This window comes from Oryctolagus cuniculus, chromosome 15 (assembly GCF_964237555.1).
Source record: "Oryctolagus cuniculus chromosome 15, mOryCun1.1, whole genome shotgun sequence".
Lineage (NCBI taxonomy): Eukaryota > Metazoa > Chordata > Mammalia > Lagomorpha > Leporidae > Oryctolagus > Oryctolagus cuniculus.
Window position 1 is genome coordinate 46401694 of NC_091446.1, and position 25972 is coordinate 46427665.

Genomic DNA, 25972 nt, shown 5'->3' on the forward strand with positions numbered 1-25972 from the left:
TTGGTCTCCTACGTGGGTTACAGGGACACATGTACCTAAGCTGTCTTTCACTGCCTTCCCAGATGTATTAGTAGGGAATGAGATCAGAATTAGAGCATTTGGGATTTGAACCAACACTACGATATGGGACTCTGGCATCACAAACAGTTGCTTAACCTACTGTGCCACAATGACAGCTAAGCCATTTTTATAAAAATATATAGGGGTAAGTGTTTGTTGTAGTGGTTCAACCAGTGCTTGGAATGATTAGATCCTATCTAGTGATACCTAATTTTGAGTCCAATTCTGCTGTCCTTTCCAACTTTTTGCTAATTCCACCCTGGGAGGCAGCAGTTGATGGCTCAAGTACTTGGTTCCTTGCCACCCAAACAGCTGACCAAGATTGAGTTCCTGAATACCTGCTTTGGCCTTATCCAGCCCTAGCTTTTGCAAGCATTTGAAGAGTGAATCTGTCTCTCTGTCATTAAAATAAAATTAAATAAGTATATAAAGTTTTTAAAAGATTAACACATTTAACAAATTAACATAGTTGAACCTTGTTATAACTCAATTTCATAACCCTATATTATTATATGCTTTATATTTTTATATAATAATATAGTATAAATACTATTTAATGTAATATAGGATTGAAAATATTACATGCCCTGTACTATCCCTATTGTAAAGACAAGGAAATGAAATATATAAAGATCAATTAATTTTCCAATATTTCCACTTGGTGGGTCAAGTATCTAACTCAAATAGTCTGGCTCCAGCAAACGTGTTTAACCACTATACTATCTTGTTTCTCCATTAGAAAATTCTCATTACTTAGGGGCTGTGATTGATACTAGCTACTTTGTTAATATAAAATCATATAATTAGGATAAAAATAGAGTGTTTAAGTATAAAAACTAAGTAGCATAGCAACAATATTTCATAAGGGAAAACATATGCTTCTACATGTTGATTTGCTATAATATGATGCTATATGCCAACAAAATATGCTTGCTAGCTAGAGGAAACTGTTTCAAATGCATTAATTATGGTTCAGATCCATGTCAGAAGACAATATAATAGTATTGAATCGTGTGCCTCTTTATGATATCTACAATAATGTATTAATTGTAACATAAAAAATCAACAAACAAGAATATTTCTTAAGTATAGGTACTAAGAAAAATAAGGGCATGTAAGGACAACAAAAAGGATTATAAAATACAATTAGAAGGAATGAATTCAACTGTATATAGTTACCATCCTTTAAAACAATTGACCGTATATTTCATGAAGAAATATAAGTGAGGAATTTGAAAGTCCCCAACAGAAAAAATGCTAAAAGTACATGAATAGTTAATTATCCTGATTTTATTATACATTGTATATGCATATTGAATTATCTCACAGTGTCCCATAAATATGTTCAATTATTGTATACCAATTAAAATTTTTTTAAGAAATGAACAACTAAGAGTAACAGGGTGGGCCGGCACTGTGGCATAGCGGGTAAAGCCGCTGCTTGCAGTACTGGCATCCCATATAGCTTCCAGTTCAAGTTCTGGGGCTGCCCCACTTCTGATCCACCTCTCTGTTATGGCCTAGGAAAGCAGTAGAAGACGGCCCAAGTCCTTGGGCCTCTGCACCTGTGTGGGAGACCTGGAAGAAGCTCCTGGCTCCTGGCTTTGGGTTGGCACAGCTCTGGCTGTTGCAGCCATATAGGGAGTGAACCAGTGGATGGAAGACCTCTTTCTCTCACTGCCTCTGTCTCTTTGTAGCTCTTACTTTCAAATAAGTAAGTAAACCTTTAAAAAAAAGAAAAGAAAACAGGGGAGTAACTAGGTCTGTTAGTAACTATTATGTAGAGAAGTCTATAGATCAATGCTGTTTCACTCTTTATAGCAGAATTGGATGAACAGATAAAATATACATAGAACTTATTTTCATGTTACAGGAATTACCTTTCTTTTTCTGATGATGATACAATTAACTCAAACTGGATGTTGTGCAACATGTTAAAATTACTTTGCTCCCTTATGAATATGAATTCTTCTAGAATATGTATTATTAGAACAATTAATATATAACTAAAATTGTCATCAGAAACACATGTTACTGTAATTATGAGAATGAGGATTCCATACACGACAGAAGATTTCTAAGCAAGCTGATTTTCAAGACACGTATTGCATAATTTTTATTCTTCACCTTCATAGGCTTCTTAATTTTTTGATAAATCTAATTCTGTGTCCCATTTAAAAACCTGGCATTGAATTTCATTATGTAGTTTATATGTGACCTAATTAACACATTAGTATCCGTAAGTGTAAGAACCATTTACTTCTGCGAACGGGCCATCAAAGAAGGAGGTACCTTTCTCTGAAGGGAGAAGAGAACTTCCACTTTGACTATGAACTTATCTAAATAAGATTGGAGTTGGCAAACTCAAAAGGCTTCCATAGCCTTGGCAACTCATGACAAGAGCCTAGGGAGATTACTGACGCCATAAACAAGAGTGTCAAATTGTTAAGTCAACAACAGGAGTCACTGTGCACTTACTCCCCATGTAGGATCTCTGTCCTTAATGTGTTGCACAATGTGAATTGATGCTATAACTAGTACTCAAACAGTAGTTTACACTTTGTGTTTCTGTGTGGGTGCAAACTGTTGAAATCTTTACTTAATATATACTAAATTGGTCTTCTGTATATAAAGAGAATTGAAAATGAATCTTGATGTGAATAGAATGGGAGAGGAAGCGGGAAATGGGAGGGTTGTGGGTGGGAGGGAAGTTATGGGGGGGGCATTGGAATCTTTAAAAAAAAGAACTATTTACTTTTGCTTGCATCAGTGATGAAATGATCTATCATCACAAATATTTAATTTACCAACATTTATTTATACTTTGTGACAAGAAAAATTAGGAAAGTACAAAAAGAGGAAAAAATGACCACAAAAATTCTCTATTATCTGGAAGATTATGCATTCTACTCACATAAATGACACTCTAAGTTGGCATTTATTGTATCATTTATAATGTAATCTAAAATAAGGCTGGCGCCCCAGCTCAATAGGCTGATCCTCCGCCTGTGGCACTGGCACCCCGGGTTCTAGTCCCGATTGGGGCACCGGATTCTGTCCCAGTTGTCCCTCTTCCAGGCCAGCTCTCTGCTGTGGCCAGGGAGGGCAGTGGAGGATGGCCCAAGTGCTTGGGCCCTCCACCCGCATGGGAGACCAGGATAAACACCTGGCTCCTGGCTTCGGAGTGCGGTGCGCTGGCCGCAGAGCACCGGCCGCGGTGGCCATTGGAGGATGAACCAACGGCAAAGGAATACCTTTCTCTCTGTCTCTCTCTCTCACTGTCCACTCTGCCTGTCAAAAAAATAAATAAATAAAAATAATGTAATCTAAAATATTTCATTATAAACAGAGTTATGAGTTAACTTTAACCTACAACCTAAGGAAATATGTTTAACATTTAGTGTTTTAGGGCTGTTTGTGTATTCAAAGCTAATGATTCTGTGTGCCAATTTTATATCCTGCAACTTTACCAAACTCTTTTATGAGTTCCAATAGTGTCTTGGTGGAGTTTTTTGGTTCATTGACCTGTAGGATAGTGTCATATGTCATAATTTTACTTCCTCCTTCACAGTTTATATCCCTTTGATTTCTTTTTCTTGCCTAATTATGTGCCCAAAAGTTACAGAACTGTATTGAATAGCAATGGTAAAAGAGGACATTCTTGTCTGGTTTCAGATCTTAGGTGGAAATTCTTCTAACTTTTCAATTCAGTGTGATGCTGGCTGTGAGTTTGTCATATATTGCCTTGATTGTGTTGAGGAAAGTTACTTTTATTCCCAATCTGCTTAAACTTTTTATTATGAAATATGTTATATTTATCAGATATTTTTTTCTGCATCTGTTGAGATAATCATATGGCTTTTATTCTTTAATTTGTAATGTGATATGCTATATTATTGATTTGTATATGTTGAACCATCCCTGCATATCAGGGATAAATAACACTTGATCTTGGTGAATGATCATTCTTATTTGTTGTTGGATTCAATTAGCTAGTATTTTGTTGTGGACTTTTTTTCATATATGTTCATCAGCGATATTGGTCTATGTTTTTTTTGTTGTTGTTGTTGTATCTTTTTCTGGTTTTGGTATTAAGGTGATGCTGGCCTCACAGAACAGGTTTGGGAAGATTCCCTCCCTTCAATTTTTTTTAGTTCTTTGAGAAGAATTGAAATTAGTTCTACTTTAAATGTTTGGTAAAATTCAGTAGTGAAGATATCTGGTCCTGGGCTTTTCTTTTTGGGATGGTCTTTATTAATGATTCAACTTCCATCTTTGTTATTGTCCTATTTAGGTTTTCTATGCCTTCATAACTCAATTATGGTAAATTGTATGTATCAAGAAATCAATGCATTTCTTGTAAAATTTCCAATTTGTTGGCAGGTAGCTGTTTATAGTAATTCCTGATGACTCTTTTTATAACATCTCCTTTTTCATCTCTGATTATATTTGATTTTTGTCTACTTCTTTTTTTGGTTAGTTGGTTCAATGGCATATCAATTTTGTTTATTTTTTCAAAAACCCAATTCTTCATTTCACTGATCTTTCGTATCATTTCTTTGGGTTCAATTTTGTTTATTCTCTATTTTTTATTATTTCTTTTCCCCTATTAATTTGGGATTTGGTTTGTTGTTTTTCTAGGACTTTGAGGTGTATTGGTAGATAATTTATTTGATACCTTTACAATTTCTTGATGTAGGCACTAATTGCTCTAAATTTCCCTCTTAACACTGCTTTTGCTGTATCCCATAAGTTTTTGATGCATTGCTTTATCATCTTCATTCATTTCTAGGAATTTTTAAATTTATTTTATGACACTGTTCATTCAAGAGCATGTTGTTCAGTTTCCATGTATTTGCATATGTTCTAGAGATTCTTGTTAATTTCTGGCTGCATTTTATTGTGATCAGAAAAGATACAGAGTATGATTCCGTTTTTTAAAATTTGTGGAGATTTATTTTATGATATATCTTAGAAAAAGTCCCATACACTCATGCAAAGAATGTCTATTTTTAACTTGGGGTAAATATTATATTTATATATATATATATAAATTATGTAAATTTGATCCATAGCGTGGGTTAGCTCTGTAGTTTCTTTGTTGATTTCTTAGCTAGTTGAATTGTCCATCGATGCAAGGGGTGTTGAAATTCCCCATTATTCTTGTATTGGAGCATGTCTCCCTTTAGATTTATTTGTTTTATGTAGCCAGGTGCCTTGGCAGTGGGTACATATACATTTCCTATAGTCACATCTTCCCGTTGAATTGATCACTAAATCATTACATAATGCCCTTTTTTCTTTTAACAATTTTTGTGTTGAAGTCTATTTTGTCTGATATTTGGATGGCTATTGACTCTAGTTTTTGCTTTCTGTTACCTTGGAATATCTTTTTCCATGCTTTCACTTTCAGTCCATGTGTATCTTTGTTGGTGAGGTAGGCAGCAAATAGATGGATCTTGTTTTGTAATCCATTCAGCCAGTCTGTATTTTTCAATTGGGGATTTTTAACCATTTACATTCAAGGTTATTATTGATAGATAATGACTTGTTCCTGCCATTATTTTTCAATAAATATTCCTCTTAATTGTTTTGAATTTGCTTTGTACTTTTACTAGGAGATTTTCTACCTTCACATTCTTTCATGATGATGCCTATCTCTGTTTCTGTGTGTAGCACATCTTAAGTATCATTTGTAAGTCTGGATGAGTGTTGACAAATTCTTTCATGTTCTATTTGTTTTGGAACATCTTTATTTCACCTTCATTTATACATTAGAATTTTGTTGGGTAAAGTATTCTGTATGGGCAGGTTTGTTTTTTTTTTCTTTTAGGACTCAGACTGTGTTTCTCCATTCTCTCCTAGACTGTAGGGTTTCTATTGAGAAATCAGCTGTCAGTGTAATTGGAGAGCCACGGAAGGTAATCTAACATTTCTCTTGTGCATATTTTAGAATTTTTTTCTTTATATTTTACTTTGCACAATTTGATACAGTCAAACTTCTCTAACCTCTCCCTGGGAAATGCAATTCCTTCCCTTCTCTTCTGTTATCCTCCCATGGTCAAAATCAGCACATTTTTTCCCTATCAGCCATCTTGAATTTTGAGAGTTTTCTTTTATTGTTACTTTTATAATGAGTCTTCCTGATTTACAAATAATTGAATGGTGATAGACAGTACTTAAACATTTACTTTTTATCTCAGAAAATAGTAATTCTTAAACCTCAAAGTGAGAACACAAAACAGAGGAGTATGCTAAAATTATAAAATTTTATGTGAAATCCTTCTATTTATAATTCATTAACTCTGGTTAGAGGCTGGGAAAACAGCACAATACACAATCCAGATAATTCAAATTTAAATACAGGTGGTCATTGGATAATAGTTTGGGAAACATGGAGGGAGTCCAGAAAGTTTGTGCAAAAAATATAATTAAAAAGTAAGCTTAGGGTTTTTTTCATAATGTACATTTTTCATGAATTTTTCAAGATTCCTTGTAGATGGAACTCCCCAAAAATTGATTATGGTGAACACTGTTACAAAATTTTTAGCAAGTAAAAATGTAACACATTTGCAACTTTATATGAATGGATTAAAGACAAATCATTCCTTTGTTTCCTAAAGCATTTATTGATATTTCCATTGATTTATGTTAAGTGACCTTATGACAATTAACCTATAATAATTCCTAGGTCATGTACAAATATTTCTGTCTTGATGGGTTTGAATTTATAAGTAAGTTTCAAGTGCTTTTCAGTAGGAAACCTGTAATTATCCCTAAATGGTATTGTTTTGACATGGTAATTAAAATGCAGTCACTGATTTTTTTCAGATAATTCCATGATTCATAAATTCAACCTAAACAAAACCCTATCAAGATTGTTCTTGCTACATTAGCAATTCAGATTATCATCTCAATTTACATAACTGTTTATCCTTATTCTATTTCTAACTTATTATGTTCTATTTTTTGGTTCCATTCTCTTTTATTTGCAGCAGTGATTATTGCAATTGATCATAACAGCAAGTTGCAAATGAATCTGCTCAAAAGAAAATTTGGCAAAATCTACATATCTGCCCCAAATTCACTCATTTGCAAACAAACAAAACTTTTGACCTACCCAAAAATGAAAAAATAAAATAAAAGCCATTTAGAGTTTTACAAGTAAGGTATGAAACAGATAATTTTTAAATCAAATGCCTTATTATTAACTCCTTAACTTCTTAAAAACAAAGCTTCTAAAAGCAATACTAGTGAACTAATGAATTTTTACTTTAGATGTAAATTATCAAATTATTTATTTTTCAAAATTGCTTTGCAAAGGCGTGTGAGAGCTTACTGCACGCCATGTCTGGCACCCTGTGCATGTTCCCTACCGGTCTCCCACTCTAAGCAAGCTGCCCAGCTTCTGTGTCTCCACCTCAAGGACCTGAAGTTGCAGATGCTTGGAGTTAGTGAGTACATAATACATAGAAAGGGTACCAAATGATGGCAGGGAAGACTAAAAGTACAGGTAAGAAAAAGGCTCTGAAGAAAAAGTGCTTACCAAACTGAGAGAAATTGAATTAAAAATGATTTTGCAGTCTGTTGCTTCCACACACATAATTATGATTATGTAAAGTTTCAGGGGACGATCAACTATGCTTTTATAATAAGTTGGGTAGGCGAAAAAATCAGATTTGTGTTTGTTTCTGAACATATATGGTGCCAAGGGACATAAAGTGGCCCATACACTTTACATATTCATCCCTTACTATTTGTCAAGTTCTGAATTAGCAACTTGATACATGATACTGTAGGTGTTCGCAGTGTTTGAGCCCTGTTCCTTTTTATATTACCCCTGTTTTTGTAAGATCTGAAAGTCTTGAAATCAAACTGCTCCATTGGGAATACTTGCAAAAGATTTGGAAGGCAAAAGAGAACCTGAAGCCATCTTTCTCCTCCCACAACACAGGGTGTAATTGATAGAGCTTGTCAGATAATATAATGTTGCCATAGCAGCAGTGGTTTTGGTGGAAATTAAACCTCTTGAGGGGCAGATTCCTCTGACAATGGATGTTCTCTCACTAGGAAAACTTAGGAGGCCAATCTTAGAACTCAGGGACACTTCATTGCAATTTAGTCCTCCGTTCCTTAAAACAGCCGCTAAGCACTTAATTCCTCAGATAAAATTCTTTCTTTCCTAAATGCTGGAAGGTCATATTTTCCAATCTGTCTGACACAGATTCTTGTAAATAATGCTTTGTGGACAGAGTTTAGGCATGTTTAGACTATATTTAGACTTAATCATGTATAAAAGTTTTATCTTTTCCTCTAGAGGATACACAACACTTGGATTATCCCTAAACCAAAAGTATTATAATAAATGATTTCCTAAATTTTGGAAATCTTATAAGAAATCACTAACAAGAAGGTAAAGAATGCTTTAAAGATGGCACAAAATCAATTTTAAGAATAGTTCTCAAATTCACACCTTCATCTTTAAGAGGCCATGTAACCAGATTTACTTTTGTCTGAATAGTTTGGATAACATGTGTTTTAAGAAATTGAAATGCCATATTTCTAAAGAAAATAGATAACTCAATTTTTCATTTAGGCTAAATAAAAACAAAAATTTTCCCTACCATGCATACAGAGTTTTGCTAGACTTTAAATATTAGATCCATTAGCACTTTTGGTCTACTTTGCTAATGAAATGCTCCAAAGATATCCATGTAAATTATATCTGAGTAAAGAATACGAAAGAGAATCAGAATGAAGCATATGCACTTATTCTCAGACAGAATGTATTATATTTGATAAGAATTTCTGCAATGTTCTTTGGATAGTGTTGCTTTTACTTTTTTATCATAACCTGAATGTGCACAACAGGCAGTATTGTCTATATTCTTTAGGAACTCAAGATTATTTTCAAAGTCCTCATTTTCTCATTCTACAGCGTGACTCAAAGATCAAAAAATTGCATTCCCTTAGATGTTGTAATCATTAGGATACAAATTATTTGACAACTTGGTCATATAGCTGTAGTAACATGGATAGGCTCTGTTTCTGCACATACCCAGGATGTATGGCTCCATCAAACAAACAAATGGCAGTAATATAAGAACATGTGTTGTGAATGGGGCAGTTTAGCAAAGCATTAAATGATAATTTTGCTGGAGATTGCAGTAAAGTTAAAAAGTTCACGCATTGGGCCTGTTATGTTCCTGTAAACATTTGCAATTATAGGATTAAAGGATCATTTTCTCTTTTATGTCTTCCGTTTTACCACTTCAGGAACCATATTCTAACATTTAGCAGTGAATGATTATGGTCCAGAAGACAAGTACCTTTTATTTATTGTAATATGTTTTTTAAGGGAAGAGCAGAAGATAATTTATCTATGGTGAATGTGATAATTTGATTGTTTTGTTAACTGAAGCATCATATTATAGCTACTAATCTGAGTATGCATTTACAAATCAATGCTTGATTTTTTTCTTTAAAAATTTTTATGTATTTATATGAAAAAAGGGAAAAAGACTGACAAAAAGAGATCTTTCATCCATTCCTCACCCCCTAAATACCGACAGCAGGTCTGAGCCATGCTAAAGTCAGGTGAATGGAATTGAATCCTATGTTTCATGTTGGTTGCAGGAACCTATCTCTTGTTTTCTTGTTTTTTTTTTTTTTTTTTTTCTGAAGATCAACAGAGAAGTAAAATTTCTTTACATAAAAAAAATGAAACATTCAGGACAGAGCTAGGGCATGTATAAAAGAAACATGTAGACCATGAGGTTCAGGTCAGAACTGGAGTCATTTCTCCACGAAAGTCCCAATACAGGCACTGGCCCAGGTGCCCTTCTTGTCTTCACTTGGTATCTTTCCCATGGGGCTGTATGTTCTGTACCTCCCATCTGTTGGTGCTGTGAGTGCTATGCACTTTGTTTTCCTGTGACAGGACCTGACTCATCTCCACCTCTACCCTAGACTGGACAACAGAGGTTCTGGGAAAAAGAAATTAAATTGATCTACATAATAACATAAAAAAAAGGAGAACTGGAGGCAAAAATGATGGTGTCTGGGGTGGGGCTTAACTGAATATCCAAAGAGAGTGGAGCCTGAATATTGCCCATTTCCTTATCCTTTCTCGGAAATCTCAGAAATGCCAAGGAGTTAGGTTCATGACAGAAGCAGGTGTACCACCTTCGGCCATTTTACTGCAATGAGGTTATAATTAGCTAAAAGTCATGGCAGGGATATATCTGGAAGCCATATTGGCTTACTTTTAGCAGGGGTCAGTCGTAAGCAGCAAAATCACAGACACTGATTTTCCCCTTCATGGAAGTGGGGTGATTATAGGGGTTTGGGACATGCAAATGGGGCTGGAGTGCAGGGGATGCTGTAGGGAAGGGCTGGTGACAGCTTCTCCTTGCTCACTGCCTCCTTGCCTACATCCTCTCTTCCACCCCAAATCTCAGAGTTTTTTGTCCTGTAATCTTTATGCGAGTTTAAGGAAGGAAGGTCTGTCTTCTTTAACTTCATCATACTGTATCATAGTGTTATCCCTTACTAACTTATCTAGAGATTCTATAGGAGGGCTAGAGATTTGCCATTCATCATTGGTAATGACAGATCCCTGCATGAATGTCACCTTTATGCGAAACTGGTGAACTCTGAGGGAGGCAAATCTGATGACTAGGATGAGAATCCACAGGTGAAAAAGTAGCCAGAGTAAGAACTATGTCAGAGAAGGGAGAATATGTTTTACTGCTTCATAGGTAGTGAAAGCCAAGAGTTTCTCTTGCAAAAATCATGAACCCACTTAGCTAAGATGCCCACGACAGCAGACAGGTTTCTAAAACTGGCTTCATCATTGCTACTGAGATTTTTTTTTTTTTCCATACTGCATTATGGTACAAAAGTTTACCAGGGAGTTTTCCTGTCAATGGTGGTTTTCTAATAAAGAAGGGAAGGCATGTCAGCAGGGAAATACAATGGACTTAAATTCATATCTCTCCTTCAAAAAGTTTATTGAAAATGAAAAAAAAAAAAAATGATAAGAACAGATACTACACTTGATCTTAGCCAAAAGGCCGAGAACCGCTAATACTAACTGATAGAATTGAAAAGGGAGAGAACGATCCAACATGGGAAGCGGGATACACAGCAGACTCATAGATGTCCTAAACAGCACTCTGGCCTCAGAATCAGCCCTTAAGGCATTCGGATCTGGCTGAAGAGCCCATGAGAGTATTATAGGCATGAAAAGCCCAGACACTGGCAAAAAAAAAAAAAAGAAAGAAAGAAAAGAAAGAAACCTAAATGAAAGATCCCTGCCAGTGAGATCCCAGTGGAAAGAATGGGCCATCAAAGAAGGAGGTACCTTTCTCTGAAGGGAGGAGAGAACTTCCACTTTAACTATGACCTTATCTAAATAAGATTGGAGTTGACAAACTCAAAAGGCTTCCATAGCCTTGGCAACTCATGACTAGAGCCTAGGGAGATTACTGATGCCATAAACAATAGTGTCAATTTGTTAAGTCAACAACAAGAGTCACTATGCACTTACTCTTCATGTAGGATCTCTGTCCTTAATGTGTTGCACAATGTGAATTGATGCTATAACTAGTACTCAAACAGCATTTTATACTTTGTGTTTCTGTGTGGGTGTAAACTGTTGAAATCTTTACTTAATATATACTAAATTGATCTTCTGTATATAAAGAGAATTGAAAATTATTCTTGATGTGAATGGAATGGGAGAGTGAGCAGGAGATGGGAGGGTTGTGGGTGGGTGGGTGGGAGGGAAGTTATGGGTGGGGGGAAGCCATTGTAATCATAAGCTGTACTTTGGAAATTTATATTTATTAAATAAAAGTAAAAAAAAGCAAAACAAAAAACAAAAAAAAGAAAATGCAAAACAAACAAACAAACAAACAAAAACTATCTCTTAGCCTTCTGAAGATAAACTTGAGATTCTCAATTATATCCCAAGAGAAGACAGAGTCATCCTCTCTGAGTTTGCTTATGATGCCTCAACAATAGGGTTTTAGTTCTTGACAGAACATGCTCAACTAGAAATTCCTTGTAATTGCTGTAGGAATGCTAAGTGGCACCTGACACAGTCCTTTCCATTTAGGTTGCCATTGGTTGGTTGGGAGGAGTCCATCTCTCCAAGTTTTTTAAAAACTGTATCTCTTGGGTATATTGGTTATTTATGAATTTTGAATTGAGGCACTGGGAAAATCTTATTGCCGTATTTTTATAACCTTCTGCACATGTCCTAAATTGATTATATAGCCTTATTTGATCTTGGGGATCAGGACTAGGATGGTTAGGGATTTGGTACAATAGAATGAAGTGGGATGACAGACTCATTTTTGACCATGAGGTTCTGAATCATTTGGTATTCCCAATTTGGTTTTAAAATTGGCAGAATGGGGTTATTGTAAGGGGACTGGCATGGCAGCAGGATTCAATGATTGGTAAATTTATCAATTAGAGGTTGGAGTCCCTGCTAGATTTCTTTTTTTAGGGGATATTGGCATAGGTAAAGATAGTTTAGCTTGTCCTCTAGGAGGACTGTGATGGGGCAATATGTGTGGCTTGTTTGGGTATGCCCTGATTCCAAAATTGAGCATCTATCACATTTTTTTAAAGATTTATTTTATTTATTTGAAAGACAGAGTTACAGAGAGAGGTAGAGACAGAGAGAGAAGTTTTCCATCCACTGGTTCACTTCCCAGAAGGTTGCAACGGCTGGAACTGCGCCATTCCGAAGCCAGGAGCCAGGAGCTTCATCCAGGTCTCCCAAGCGGGTGCAGGGGCCCAAGGACTTGGGCCATCTTCTACTGCTTTCCCAGGCCATAGCAGGGAAATGGGAAGAGGGGCAGCCAGGACTAGACCCAGTGACCATATGAGATGCTGGCACTTTAGGCCAGGGCTTTAACCCCCTGCCCCACAGTGCCGGCACCTCTATTGCATTTTTTTTATTTCAACAAGGAAATCATCCAAGTTGGGTCATGTCTCAGTACTCATTAATATCATAGTAAAAGATTTAGATTTGGCAGTAGGTTAATCCACAGGATAACAAATCTTTCATGAGTAAAGGAGCCAGATATTCCAGCATCAGGAAAAACTGGAGGCAAGGACATCTTCTATCTGGAAAACCAGAAGCAAAGTAAATTTTTGGGAGTAGGCCTTGCCACCCAGTCTTATGATGACATAATTCATTGAGGATAGAGGTCCCACATGGCAATTCGGAACTGATTAAGATGCTCTCATGTCAGTTAGAAATTGACATTCATACCCAAGACATCCGGGGTCCCCCGGGGCTCTAAAACTGTGATGGTTATATAGAAATGGGAGTTTTCCTGTGGCCCATAAGTCTTGGTATCGATAAGGACATAAGGGAATTGGGAGACCTCGCCCATCAGAGTTAAGGTCAATCCCTTTTCTAGTGTCCCTCTTGTCTACATCAAGGGCAGGGGTCAGGTGGACTTTTCAGGAGGGACATTCCTTACAGAAATGTCTCAGCTTCCCACATTTGAAACATTTTCTCTTGGACTTTTCACCCCTGGTTGGTTGCCCTGTGAGTTGGCCCGGAGATTGCAGCGTGCCATATACAGCAACTGCTTTCATATGCACCTGTTTTCCACATTGGAGCACCTTTCTCTCATGAACCTTGTCTCTATTACTAAAAACCCCAAATACAGTACCTCACATATGCTTCACGGGAGTTTGGCAGTTTCTGGAGTTTCCTCTGAGTGTCTAGGACTGACTGATGAAATAGACACAGAGTGAGAACCAAGGATCTATGGTAGCATGTCTCTTTAAGGCCTCTTCATCCCCTAAATAAGGCTGAATTCCCTTCCTTGTGCTGTTATCTCCTTGTATTTGTCATAATGTACAGGCCTGATAATATATTTTTTATCCCGGATTCCTCATGACCTCTTTGATAGGGTTTGTGGGACAGCCTTGGCTCCCACGGCATATTGGTTTGGCTGGTGAGCCACCAGGGAGTCAGCATAGGCCTAGGATCAGACCCAGATTTGCTGTTTCTCCTCCAAGTTTCCAACAAGTGGATAGGACAATGTATAGGTCACTCTAGGTCAAGTTAAAAGTCAGAGTTAAGGCCAGGAATTCTTCAGTAAATTTGGTAGAATCTTCTAAAAATCTTCCTAGCTTTTGCTTGCAAGGATTTAAATCAGACACACAGAGAGACATGTACTCTAGTTGTGCCAGCCAGTCCATTAGCCACCTTTCTCAGAGAATGAAACTCACTTGTTTTCCAGATGGTAGCTGGTCCCAGTGTGAATGATTCTAGTCAGGCTGTCCTCCAGGCTGGGTTGTAGAGTGAAGGCTGTGAACCACCAGAAGGTGAAAGACAATCAGAGCCTGAGAGAGATGGGAAGGATCCCATGTTCCTGGGGGATGGTTCTGGTGCTGGGACATGCTGAGCTGGAAGTGGCTGAGCCCTGGATGGTGAAGGACCACTCAACAGTGGAGACATCGGCCAGTCTATCAGTTGCCCCTCTGTATCTTGTGTCTCAAGGGGGGTATAGGCATAATGGGGCCTATGGTTCCCCATGAGGATGGAGTTTAGAAAGAGTGCCATGAAGGCCTGGGTATAAGAAATTTCTGAATATTTTTGCTGTTTATTACAGAAGAGATCACGTTGGACAATAGTATTAAAATTGAGGGTCTTATTTGGTGGCCAAGTTTCTCCATTATCTAGCTTATATTGTGGCCAGACAGTGTTGCAAAAGAAAATCAGCTCTTTATTGTTTAGAAAATCCAGCCCAAGGGTTTCCGAATTTTTAAGAAGGCAACCCAGGAGTGAATCCATGAGTATGGATTGAGAGTTACCCATGGTTGAAAAGCCTATTTGTGACTGGCCTGTGTCTGACTGGGCCTTCAACCCTTCTTCCTCTAGGCTGGCTCACTAGATGCTGTGGTGTGGCTTGGTCCAGGATATGTCAGGGAAGGCTATGGCATACCAGATCAGAGACCCATCCTCCTCAGTCTTCCTCTGCCACCTCAAAGGGTGCACATTAGCAAGAAGCTGGAATTGTGAGTGGAATCAGGATCAAAATCCAGGTGCTCCCATATGGGATACAGGTGTCCCAGGCAGCATCTGAAAAACTTCATTAAACATCTACCTCAAAACTGTATTGTTAATGTGATAGATCTTTAAATATTGAACGCTGCATTTGTAGCTTAATTTAATATCCTATGAAATAACTTCAATTTTGAGTTACATGTATGGTCTGCAATCATTCTTTTAAAATGAAAAAAAAATAAATATATAACCAAAAAGTATGTAGTTATATATAAATTTTTATAATTTATTCATAATTCCTCTTTATATGAAATGTAAACATAGGATATAAATTATAAAAGGAAACTAAATCTATCAGATTCTGGAGATTCTAGAGCATAGAGGGGCCTTCATATATACTGGGTACTTTCTTCCTTAATGAAATAGCAAAATTCAGGACTGAATCTCTAAGGGTATGTATCTATGTATAAACGCTGAAGAATTGAACTCTAGATAAAAGCCTAGGTTTTTCTGAGAGAGAGAGAGAAATGAGTGCACAGGTGGGATCAGAGGGAAAGGAACAAGTAGAGACTCATAAGATTCTCACAGTTGGAAATACAGTTGTAGCCCAAACCAAGTGAGGATTGGTGTCTCCTATGTAGAGTCAGTAACAGCTGTGTGTGATGAAGGTCTGAGTTTTGGGGCATCAGCGTTTAACTGTGAAACAGGTCTACCTAGTCAAATACTATTGTTATTAAAACAAACATCAGGTGCTGATCTTCTGAAAAAAAATTTTTTTTCACTACAAGTCTATGTGAGGATATAGAAGGAGAGGGAAATCCCTCTCCCTGCTAAGAAAGGGATTTGGGAATTAATGAAGTTAAGATAAATAGAGTGTATCTGGGCAAAACTAAGTGATGAAACACAAGAGGTACAGAGGAAAAGGATGTGGCAAACCCTTTGAACATGTGTATGAAAAATCATGAGTTTATATGCATTGCCTGTTCAGAGATAGAGATAGCTGTTGTAACATCATAAGAGGCAATGGTGTGTATAATTTAACATTAAAATGAACCATTAGGTAATAACACTCGAGTCAGTCTGAGATACTCCGCACAATCCAGTTAAAGATTTTACTCCACCCGGCTCTGCATACATTGGTCAGGGAGCCACAAAAGACAGTTTAGCAGATTATTAGCAAAGTCAACTATTACAGAATAGCAACTTGTCAAACTTACTATGAAGGCAAATGACTGGAAGGAGCTATTTGTATAGTAGGTGGCTAGAAGAAGCTTCCTGTTCAGCAGCAGGAGACGGATTCTCTATTTCCATGGTTTCATGTATCGTGCACATCATCTTTGACAATAAGAGACATGACAGTTTCTTCCAAATGGAAAGTGGATCTATTTCTGTACCCCTTGGAAGCTACATGTACACAAACCTACGTGTCTCATGAGGAACAGAAAAATAATGAAATGTGGCATGTTGTTAATGTAGGAAATGTTCGTGAAGTCTTCCTGGCTTAGAACTACTTCCTCTGACAAGATTTGTGAAGGTGCTGGCTTTTGAAGCAGACCATATTTTGGTTTACTTTTCTTGATTTGCATCTCCATGTTGGAAACTGGTATCTCTCTACAGAGATACTTTCTGAAACACAAATAAGTGCTTACATACCCATGAGCTAACTTTTTAAAATACAAGAATTTTCAGAATTTTTAACACTTTTGCAACTTTTTTTCTCTAATTCTTGAATACTATACATTTTAACCTTCTCTGACACTTCCTACTCTTTGTTTTCAAATTCTTTTCTCGAATGTCTCTCTGGAATAGCTAAGTTTTCTGAAGGTGATGGTGGCCACACCTCCTATTTGCAATGTTGAACAGATTTCTGGCAGAGTGGACAGTGAGAGAGAGAGAGACAGAGAGAAAGGTCTTCCTTTGCTATTGGTTTACCCTCCAATGGCTGCTGCAGCCGGCGCATCGTGCTGATCCGAAGCGAGGAGCCAGGTGCTTCTCCTGGTCTCCCATGGGGTGCAGAGCCCAAGTACTTGGGCCATCCTCCACTGCACTCCCTGGCCACAGCAGAGAGCTGGCCTGGAAGAGGGGCAACCGGGACAGAATCCGGCGCCCCAACCGGGACTAGAACCCTGTGTGCTGGTGCCGCAAGGCAGAGGATTAGCCTAGTGAGCTGCGGCGCCAGCCCAGATTTCTGATTTTATCATCTCTGTACTTGGGTTGGCTTTTTCCCTTTGGAAGTGTAACAGTATTCTCCAGACTACTTTCCATTGAATTCTAGCTTCCATTTATGAGTATTTTCACACTATTCTTCAGAGTTTTTACACTAGAATTTTTCTCTAGTCATTTTTACTGTTTGCTTATGCCTTCACATACCCTCAGAGTGAAAATTTTTAAATGTGGTTTCTTCAGAATCTTGTAATTATTCTTTGATCATCTACTCATTATCTATAATCACAGCCTAGGGTTTGCTAACTTTTTTGAGATTTTTTTCAAACTGATTTCTCAATTTGTTTTACACTCATATGATAAATTCTCCTATTGCTGAGAGAGTTTTCAAAAAAAAATACAGTAATAAATGTGGAATGTCAGAAAAATCAAGAAAATCTGGCCCAGGACTTGTTGCTTAGGAATATATCTTAAATCTGCCACACATTCCATCATGTATTTTAATTAAAATAATTATATTTAAACATGTTGATTTATTTTAATCCAAATTATCTCAAATATTCAGCTTCCTGCAAGATGTCTATATGTTCTTTAAATATTTCCATTCTTAGACTACTACTGAGTTCTTGTAGCCTTTTCCCTTCTGCTGAGTGGTGCACAACACTGTCACTCACATTGGACTTCGTTAATGTCTCTTAGGCTCTTTTTCTTTTTGGTCAGTGGGTGGTCAGAGAATATGTTCTTTTGTAAGGATGGTAAATGGCAAGTGAATCTCTTTCTTCTAATGAAATGTGCTTATAACTGACCTGTGGTGCTTTTCTGCTGCCCAAACACGTATTTCTCACCCGACATTATGGATTCCAACTTTTGGCCTCTTATGAAACCAGATCCTCAGGCTTTGATCAAGCAGGCTTTGACTAACCAGCTTGAAAACTGAGAAAGAAGGTGATTTAGATCTTAGCAATCCTCCCAGGACAGGGTAATGGTAGCCAGTGTGGCAAAGGCTGACCTGATAGCCCAGATCTGAGTTTCTGCCATAAACTCAGCTCTAAGTGGTTCAGTAGATACATCAAGTATGGGATACTACAGAACATTCTCATAACCAAAAGGAAGGCTAGAGTGAAAAAAAAATAAACATGTTACCAAACAAGTGGGATGAAATTTGAAATTGTAAATAATAAGGAAGGAAAAAAAGTACCATTTTATCATGACAGTAAACAATGCATTGCCCATATGCCACTGTAAAGTTAATGCAACAGAATCCTCCAGATTAAACATACCCAGCTCATCCCTTAACCTGCCCCTTTCCCTTTCTCTGTTTCATCCAAAGCAACTCATCACTTGGGATGGAACAGGCACCATCAAGTCAGTAGATGGAGAATATTTGGTATTGACACAGAGCCTGTGGTGATCGCAAGGCTAGACTACCACAGAATCAGCACATATACAGTAAGAACAAAGACATACCCAGGGCGTTCCCTAACATCCAAGTCCCGTCTCAAATTCCTCACCTTCTGCTTCTTTTTCACTTCTTGTTTATTTGAGAGAGAGAGAGAGAGAGAGAGAGAGAGAGGTAAACAAACTAAAAGAGAGATCTCATTCACTGGTTCCTTCCTCACAGGCCCAAAACAGGCAGGAAGGGACCAGGCCTAAATCAGGAGCAGGGAACTCAATCCAGGAATCCCACAGGGGTATCAGGGACCCAACTTCTTGAACAATTACTTGCTGCCTCCCAGGGATGTGGGATGTGGAATCAGGAATGGAACCATCTTCTACCTTGGTTCACTGCTGCATCCAGCAGGACAGTGGGTCAGGTTAACTGGAAAGAGGAATCGTGTCACATAGATTAACGAAGCAGACTCAGATTAAAGATTTTAATGTGGGCCGGCGCCGCGGCTCACTAGGCTAATCCTCCACCTAGCGGCGCCGGCACACCGGGTCCTAGTCCCGGTCGGGGCGCCGGATTCTGTCCCAGTTGCCCCTCTTCCAGGCCAGCTCTCTGCTGTGGCCAGGGAGTGCAGTGGAGGTCTCTCCCATGGGAGACCAGGATAAGCACCTGGCTCCTGCCATCCTGCCTTATTAGTATTAATTAATAAGCATACAAAAGAAAATTTGTGAAATATGAAGATTTTATGCATTTAGCATTAAATTTTTCATTTTGATGCAGAATTGGAAACCCTAGCAATATTTCCTTTCTGCTTCAGAAAGAGTCATTCATGTCTTCACATATTTTACTCATATTGTTTCTTTTATTCGTTTTCTTCTTTATGGTTATGGAAGAACAAATGAAATATTAAATATTTTGGTTTACATTTGAATTTTTATTTTATTTTTTTTAATTTTTATTTATTTATTTTGACAAGTAGAGTTACAGACAGTGAGAGAGAGAGAGAGAGAAAGGTCCTCCTCCCATTGGTTCACTCACTCCCCAAATGGCCACCAAGGCCGCGCTGATCCAAAGCCAGGAGCCAGGTGCCCCCTCCTCATCTCCCGTGCACCTGGGCCATCCTCCACTGCTTTCCTACATTTGAATTTTTAAACCATATTTTTCCCTTTGAATTTTTTGATTTATGCGTTTTGGCTCAAGTAAACCCATAGAGAGGCAAGAGTCTAGCTCAGTGGTTAAGGTTGTCAGGTCCCAAAGCACTTTAGTTTGCTGTGTGGCTGTGGCTCCTGCTGATGCAGTCTCTGGGAGGCAGCGGTGGTGTCTTGTGTTATTGACTCCCACTGCCTATGTGGGAGACATGGATTGCACTCATGATTCCTGGCTTTGGTCCTAGCCAAAACCTGGCCATTGTGAGTATCTGGGGGAGTGAACCAGAAGATGAGAAAGAAGCTTATCTGTGTCTATCTTTTAAAAAAATAGAAATTAAAAGCACCTTTTCTTCTACTTTGCAGCCACGTACTCATTAGATGAAATCTGAAATAAATGTGATTTACATAAGCCATTGTATCATACGGGACAAGACCATGTCATACTTCCTAATTACTTAATGTGTTTTAAATCACTTTCTTGAATTGTTTTTCAAAATATAAGGATATCAGAGTAATTTACTTTCAAATCGTCTTTCTTCTCAGCACGAAATGTTTAAATTATGTGTGTCATAATAGCTAGATTACCAGTGTTTTAACAATTTAGAATGCAGCGTTAGGTATATTGGCTTTTGCCCAAATACTCACCTGGAATGCAGCTGTTCAGTCTAAGGCTTTTCCAAAAAAGGCATTCAAGACCATGGATAAGTATCTATGGAGCAGCGGTGCAATTTCGCAGCAATGCATAGAAGAATTCATGAGCACCACCAAACACTGTGCAGGTGAAAACCTGAAACAGCAAAAGCAGGTGGCTCTCTACTGCACCTATAGTATGGAGCTGTCACACAAAGTGCTTGACCTTCCAACTCTTGGAATCTGCGATTTTATATTGGTATCAGAATCCTGACAAAAGGCTGCTGAAACAAGCAATTTTGTTGTTTTTAATCTTCAGATAGTGTAATATCAAATACATCGTGAGAGCAGAATTATAGCTTTTCATTTGTGTATCCATATGGCCTGGCATATGGTATATGTGTGTTTGTTTGTGTGTGTGTGTGTGTGTGTGTGTTTGTGTGTGGTTTTTGGTACCTATTGGCTTAAGTAATAGCTAATAGTTTATGTCACATGTGGGTACTGAGAAAGAATTATACTGTTTCTGTATGTGACTCATAGGTTAAAGTAAGTGATTATTTAAGGGCAAATAGTTCGGTGACTTTGGCTCCTCAAAGCATCAATTTCTTCATGAATTACTTAAGAGTTTTGTTTTGTTTTGTTTTGTTTGTATTCTGGGGATTGTATTTAAAGACTAATAAAGCAAACTGAGAAGTCAAAGGTGTTGGGAAACACAGGCCCAGGCGTTGGTCACTGTCAGTTATACATGGCGTCACTGTGCCTTTTCCTCTCTTGTCATTGGCTGCCGAAGTCCACTGTTCAGGGAAGAATCAGAATGAGGAGTCGGTGAAATAACAGAACATGGAAAAGGTCGGAGTTCTACAGTTCAGTGTTATCTTTCTGGAGACATATGAGGCCATAAAAGTCTGAAACCTAATCCCTGTGACAAAGCTTATAAAAAGAAGAGAAAACAGTGCATCATAAATCCAGTCCTCTGCCACTGGCTAGAGCACGAGGAAATCTCATACAATTTAATCTGTTTTAGTTACAAGGTTAAGAATGTAATCTTGTGACAAACAGTTCTATAATCAGGATTAAGCCTTAGTGTCCTTCAAATAAAGAGCTTTGTGATAGAAAATTATAGAGGAGATTTCTCAAGGAACCTTAATGTCCACTGTTTTTATTTCTTTTAATGTTTTGGTTAGGGGTTTTTAAAGAATCTCTGAAATGTAATACATCTAAATTTGCAGAATTCAAAATGATAATTTCACTTTTCAAGTCTTTGGAATTACAAATGTTTTGAGAAACAATGTATCAATTTATGCAGACGTAAGTAGGAATTATCTTTATGGTTAAATCAGGAGTGCCTGAAGCAGTTTGCTCTTTTGGATATTTGTTTGTTTTTACTGTTTCTGCTTCCCAACTGAGAAGATTTCCAGTCAAAATATTTCTTTTTCTTGTTTAATTAATTCCTTGTCTTACATATATTTTGCAATATTTTTAGAATCAAATGGAGAGCTATGCATCATACATTAGATTATTTTTAAACCAACGCATCAAGAAATCTAGTCAGTAGACACTTGGCTCGTTATGTTCCTGGTATGCTAGAAATTGCTTAACTGATTTAGTGGAAACAACACAAGCACAACTATGTTTTCCATGTGGTTTAAATGAAATAAAAATCTTGTATGTGGCAGATTGTCTTATGCTCTTTCAGAACCTTGTAACACCTCTGGCGCAAGGGGGACTTTATCTTCCCCTTCATTGAACTTGGATAGTACTTTGTAACCATCTCAGACATAATTCTCAGTGACTCCCAGGCCCCTGACTTTCTCTTTTCCGAATTGCTTGCCCTGGTGACCTAGCTCTGTGTTCTCAGAAAGCCTGTGCCCAATTGAAGGAGCCCATGTGCAAGTTCTGGCAGACAGATCCAGTTAGATTCTCAACTGACAGCCAACTGTCAACTTCCAAACATAGGCAAAGCTTTGGTAGATCCTGCTGCCCAACCTTCAAGTTGTTCCAGCTATGCCCAGATGCGTAGAAATGAACTATCTCCACTGAACCCGTTTGCATGATCAACAGGAGCAAAGAAATAATTGCTGTGCTTTCGGCCAGTGTTTTGGAGTACTTATGTACAGTTAGAGGTACCTGGACCCTTTATACAGTGTGAATGAGGAAGGCAAAAGCAGAAAAAGAATAGGGAATATGTCTTAGTAAGAGAAATTATCAAATCTGCTCGCTCTTCTTAGGACCAGATTCAAATATCAAGTATGAATACTGATGGTTTGTTTAGTGGTCATGTATTTCTTTCATCTTTAAGTGAGAGAAGGGACCGGTATCCATTGCCAATTCCATACCATTATTCCTCTGTCCTGTGAATGCTCATGCCCCATTGAGCCACAGAGCACTTCTGCTTATTACCATCATCTGCGGACATTCTCCACATTCCTCTTCTTAGTGGATACCCTGTCAAATGAATTATTCTGTTTTTCATTACCAGATGAAAGGAAAGGCCACCACAAAACACGCCAGACACCGGAGTAAGGGAGAAGGTTTATTGTTGAATGGAAGAAACCCAACAGGCTGACTCCCTGTGCATAGAGAGAGCAGCAGCCTGTTCTGGGAGAACAGGTCTTATATAGTGTTGCAGAGGGAAGGAAGTGGGAGCAGCAAATCCTGTTAGGGTAGGGGTGGAGCTGACGCTTGTGATTGGACTATTTGGTCACCTGACTTCTAGTGAGCCAGGCTGGGCTTAGGAAGATGGCACCATTTTACTAACACCAGAAATCTTGTTATTTTGGTACTTGAACTATTCAGAAGAAATAGCAAAATAATCTAATTTCTTTATTTCTTGATATTGTTATTTCCAACAAATCTGCTCTTATAATTCACTTCAACCACATATTCTATAAGCCCACTTGATTGGGCTTATGTTAACCTAGAACTGACTCACCGAAGGCTATCTGTCCTATTTTTCATTCACTTACTATTCACTTGGAATTCAAAAGAACATATAAATGAATTGTAAGTGAATGAAAAATAGGACAGATAGCCTTCAGTGAGTCGGTTCTAGGTTAATATAAGCCCAAGCAAGTGGTCATAGAATATGTATTTTGTATTTTTATTCCCTTGTCTAGATTAAGGTCTATGGAACATCAATCCAATTACACTCTTATACGTATCCTGTGTTCTGGCTCCATTCTCTTCCCATCATGACAGTCTGGAAAATCTCCAGCACCATTTCATTTCAATTTAACTGTCAACATTCACTAAACCTATACTCATCAAGAATTCTTCTTCTTCCTTGTAACTTCAATTCTTCTTCTTTTTTTTTTTTTTTTTTTTTTTGGCTGCCTGCAACCAGTGTTGTACTATTTTGGAATATCTCTTATGTCTACCTCCTATAGCTGGTCACCATCTTTCTCTTTCATCACAGCTGAACTTCTTCAAGACTTGTCCATCTTCATTTTGCTCATGTTCTACTTACAAGCCTGCTTTTTTCAACTTGGTGTCTCTCTTGGCCACTCAGTAAATCTCTTCTTTCTATAGTCATTATGTAGAATTACAAAAGAAAGTCATCCTTCACTAGATAAGATGATAACAGCTTCACAAGTTTCAAAGACTCCACCGAGATTGAGATGTGAACCCCATTAGGTCCTTTAAAGATGTTCACATTCCAACGCATATGTTAATGCCATGATGACATACAAAGAAAAACACTATCTGCCTACTGAAAGAGATATTAAAGTAAAACGTATCTTGCTATATGGCTTTACTAAATTCTTAAGGATCCTGTCATATTCCTGATTTAGACACTGGATTATAAATTCACTCCTGATATTTTCTAGATGATGCTCCATTAAAAAAAAAAAATAGGTTGGGGTGAGTGTTGGGCAGGGCATTTGAGACTCTGTTTGGGATGACCTTATCCCATAGTGACATTCCTGAGTTTGAGCCCTGGCTCCACTTATGATTCCAGCTTCCTACTAATGCACACCCTGGAAAGAAGCAGAGAATGGCTCAAGTAGTTGAGTCTCTACTACTCACATGGGAGAATGGAATTGAATTCCTGGCTCCTGACTTTGGCTCCACCCAACCCTGCTGTTGTAGGAATTTGGGGAGTGAATGAGTGGATAGAAAATCTTTGTGAGTGTGTGCGTGTGTGTGTCTGCCTTTCAAATACATGAGGTAAATACATAAAAATTAAAGAAAATATTATATCCTTTTATTTGCTGATGCTCTAATCTTTAAAAAATAAAATAACATAGATTAAAACACAATTATTGTATGGTACAGTCATGCTTAAAATTCATAAAAAGGCCTTCAAAATAGTTCTAACTTTTCAGTTAACAATAAACGAATTTTTTTTTAATTTTTTTATTTGGCAGGTAGAGTTATAGGCAGTGAGAGAGAGAGACAGAGAGACAGAGAGAAAGGTCTTCCTTCTGTTGGTTCACTCCCCAAATGGCCACCAAAGCCAGCGCTGAGCCTATCCGAAGCCAGGAGCCAGGTGCTTCTTCCTGGTCTCCCATGCGGTTGCAGGGGTCCGAGCACTTGGGTCACCCTCCACTGTCCTCCCGGGCCACAGCAGAGAGCTGGACTAGAAGAGGAGCAACCAGGACTAGAACCCGGTGCCCATATGCAGGTGGAGGATTAACCAAGTGAGTCACAGCACCAGCCCAGTAAACCAAATTTTGTATTTTGATTTTTACCTGCACTTTTCAGCCTTATTTCTAATTTGATGTTCATTCACATTTTAGGCTATGGTTATTTATATCAATCCCTTTCTTCACTGCCTAGGATGGTGAACTGGCTTCACTTTTTTCCTCAATGCTGTCTCCATTTGAAAAGATTTTCTCACCTTTCTCCTCTCAATTTAACCTGAATTGCATGCCTCTTCAAGAAATACATTATGATCTTAAAAAACTCTGTTTTGTCATTTTTACTTTTTTTTAAATAATTGTTCTTTTTTTTTTTTTCAAAGATTTATTCATTTATTTGAAAGGGAGAGTTACTGAGAGGCAGAGGCAGAGAGAGAGAGAGGGGGGCCTTCCATTCCCTGATTCACTCCCCAGATGGCAGCAATTACTGGAGCCAGCCAGATCAGAAGCCAGGAGCCAGGAACTTCTTCTGGGTCTCCTGTATGGGTGCAAGGGCCCAAAGATTTGGGCCATCTTCTACTGTTTTCCCAGGACATAGCATAGAGCTAGATCAGAAGTGGAGCAGCCGGAACTTGAACCAGCAGCCATATGGAATGCTGGCACTGCAGGCGGATACTTTACCACTATGCCATAGTGCTGGCCCCTTAATAATTGTTCTTATGTGAACCTCACACTAGACTAAAATTTAGAGAACAGAGACTACGCCATTTTCTTCTTTGTAACTCATCCTTTGTTCAACACATCCTGGAAAATATCAGCTACACAATTAATAGTTATTGAGTATACGGAGTTAACACTATTTATAATAGTATTTTAAAAGTCAAGACAATGCATTTTTCCTTATTGCAAATCTTTATTTTATTATGATTCAAATAAATATCAATTCATATTCTATATGCTA

At 37.9% G+C, this 25972-nt stretch overlaps 1 pseudogene; it reads right to left on the reverse strand.

Annotated features, from left to right (window-relative positions):
- Positions 1-10989: 10989 nt before the first annotated feature.
- LOC127484296 (U2 spliceosomal RNA) lies at positions 10990-11147 on the reverse strand (annotated as a pseudogene).
- Positions 11148-25972: the final 14825 nt, after the last annotated feature.